The 2,584-nt window shown below is 41.5% G+C and overlaps 1 non-coding gene across 1 annotated transcript; it reads right to left on the reverse strand.

Moving 5' to 3' along the window:
• Nucleotides 1-767: 767 nt before the first annotated feature.
• Nucleotides 768-875, reverse strand: LOC112761819 (small nucleolar RNA R71). The gene has a single exon (XR_003182195.1). It is a non-coding gene; the product is annotated as a small nucleolar RNA R71 (small nucleolar RNA).
• Between the last annotated feature and the right edge of the window lie 1,709 nt (nucleotides 876-2,584).

Here is a 2,584-nt window from a genome sequence, read left to right on the forward strand (position 1 = left end):
AACTCTTTTTCAAAAATATTTTTCGAAAATTATCCCTCCCCCATCTTATTCTATTTATTCATTCATATCCTAACATCTCATCTCACATCTCTGCCATCCTCACAGTTTTGTTTCTTCCATTATATTACATTCTTTGTCTCCCCCTCTTCTTCTACTCACACAGGGATCCCTATACTGTGGTATAAAGGATCTCTATTATTATTATTATTTTTCTGTGCCTTCTTCTTTGTCATATGAGCAGGAGCAAGGATAAGAACATTCTTGTGGAAGCAGATCCAGAACCTGAAAGGACTCTGAAGAGAAAATTAAGAGAAGCTAAAATACAACAATCCAGAGATAACCTTTCAGAAATTTTCGAACAGGAAGAGGAGATGGCAGCCGAAAATAATAATAATGTAAGGAAGATGCTTGGTGACTTTACTGCACCTAATTCCAATTTACATGGAAGAAGCATCTCCATTCCTGCCATTGGAGCAAACAACTTTGAGCTGAAACCTCAATTAGTTTCTCTGATGCAGCAGAACTGCAAGTTTCATGGACTTCCATCTGAAGATCCTTTTCAGTTCTTAACTGAATTCTTGCAGATATGTGATACTATTAAGACTAATGGAGTAGATCCTGAAGTCTACAGGCTCATGCTTTTCCCTTTTGCTGTAAGAGACAGAGCTAGATTATGGTTGGATTCTCAACCCAAAGACAGCCTGAACTCTTGGGATAAGCTGGTCACGGCTTTCTTAGCCAAGTACTTTCCTCCTCAAAAGCTGATCAAGCTTAGAGCTGATGTTCAAACCTTCAGACAGAAAGAAGGTGAATCCCTCTATGAAGCTTGGGAAAGATACAAACAGTTGACCAAAAAGTATCCTTCTGACATGCTTTCAGAATGGACCATCCTGGATATATTCTATGATGGTTTATCTGAGCTATCAAAAATGTCTCTGGACACTTCTGCAGGTGGATCCATTCACCTAAAGAAAACGCCTGCAGAAGCTCAAGAACTCATTGACATGGTTGCTAATAACCAGTTCATGTACACTTCTGAAAGGAATCCTGTGAGTAATGGGACGCCTATGAAGAAGGGAGTTCTTGAAGTTGATACTCTGAATGCCATATTGGCTCAGAATAAAATATTGACTCAGCAAGTCAATATGATCTCTCAGAGTCTGCATGGAATGCAAGCTGCATCCAACAGTACTCAAGAGGCTTCTCATGAAGAAGAAGCTTATGATCATGAGAACCCTGCAATAGCAGAGGTGAATTACTTAGGTGAACCTTATGGAAACACCTATAACTCATCATGGAGAAATCATCCAAATTTCTCATGGAAGGATCAAAAGCCTCAACAAGGCTTTAATAATGGTGGAAGAAACAGGTTTAGCAATAGCAAACCTTTTCCATCATCCACTCAGCAACAGACGGAGAACTCTGAACAAAATACTTCTAATCTGGCAAACTTAGTCTCTGATCTGTCTAAGGCCACTGTAAGTTTCATGAATGAAACAAGATCTTCCATTAGAAATTTGGAAGCACAAGTGGGCCAGCTGAGTAAAAGGATCACTGAAATCCCTCCCAGTACTCTCCCAAGCAATACAGAAGAGAACCCAAAAGGAGAGTGCAAGGCCATTGACATAAGCACTATGGCCAAACCTACAAGGGGAGTGGAGGACTTGAATCCCAAGGAGGAAGACCTCTTGGGACGTCCCGTGATCAATAAGGAGCTTCCCTTTGAGGAACCAAGGGACTCTGAGGCTCATCTAGAGACCATAGAGATTCCATTGAACCTCCTTATGCCCTTCATGAGCTCTGATGAGTATTCCTCTTCTGAAGAGAATGAGGATGTTACTGAAGAGCAAACTGCCAAGTTTCTTGGTGCAATCATGAAGCTGAATGCCAAATTATTTGGCATTGATACTTGGGAAGTTGAACCTCCCTTGTTCATCAATGAACTAAGTGATTTGGATCAACTGACATTGCCTCAGAAGAGACAGGATCCTGGAAAGTTCATAATACCTTGTACCATAGGCACCATGATCTTTAAGGCTCTGTGTGACCTTGGTTCAGGAATAAACCTCATGCTCCTCTCTGTAATAGAGAAACTGGGAATCTATGGGGTGCAAGCTGCTAAAATCTCACTAGAGATGGCAGACAATTCAAGAAAACAGGCATATGGACAAGTAGAGGACGTATTAGTAAAGGTTGAAGGCCTTTACATCCCTGCTGATTTCATAGTCCTGGATACTGGAAAGGAAGAGGATGAATCCATCATCCTAGGAAGACCTTTCCTGGTCACAGCAAGAGCTGTGATTGATGTTGACAGAGGTGAAATAGTCCGTCAATGGAATGAGGACTCCCTTGTGTTTAAAACTCAAGGATCTCCCTCTGCAACCATGGAGAGGAAGCATGAAAAGCTTCTCTCAAAACAGAGTCAACCCAAGCCCCCACAGTCAAACTCTAAGTTTGGTGTTGGGAGGCCACAACCAAACTCTAAGTTTGGTGTTGAACTCCCATATCCAAACTCTTAAGTTTGGTGTTGGAGAGTTTCAACAATGCTCTGAACATCTGTGAGGCTCAAATGAGAGCCCACTGT

This window comes from Arachis hypogaea, chromosome 16, assembly GCF_003086295.3.
Source record: "Arachis hypogaea cultivar Tifrunner chromosome 16, arahy.Tifrunner.gnm2.J5K5, whole genome shotgun sequence".
Classification (NCBI taxonomy): domain Eukaryota; kingdom Viridiplantae; phylum Streptophyta; class Magnoliopsida; order Fabales; family Fabaceae; genus Arachis; species Arachis hypogaea.